Raw genomic sequence first — 201 nt, 5'->3', positions numbered from 1 at the left:
GACGTGCGTCGCTCTCCCCTGATTGGAAGGAGCCTCATGGGGCTGGTGGGAGTCAGACCCGGGAAGGCCCAGGAAATGGGAAGGCTAACTATCGCCCCCTGGAGCTTGGTGGGATAATGGCACGTAGGTGTGTTAGAGGCGTCCGTGGATGCGGTGTCTGGGTATTACCGTCAATCTGACCCAGAGAGGATTTCTGGGGAG

The sequence above is a fragment of the Pteronotus mesoamericanus genome, unplaced genomic scaffold (assembly GCF_021234165.1).
Source record: "Pteronotus mesoamericanus isolate MK-2021 breed Mesoamerican mustached bat unplaced genomic scaffold, CSHL_Meso_final contig_272, whole genome shotgun sequence".
NCBI lineage: Eukaryota > Metazoa > Chordata > Mammalia > Chiroptera > Mormoopidae > Pteronotus > Pteronotus mesoamericanus.
This window is presented reverse-complemented; position numbering follows the sequence as displayed.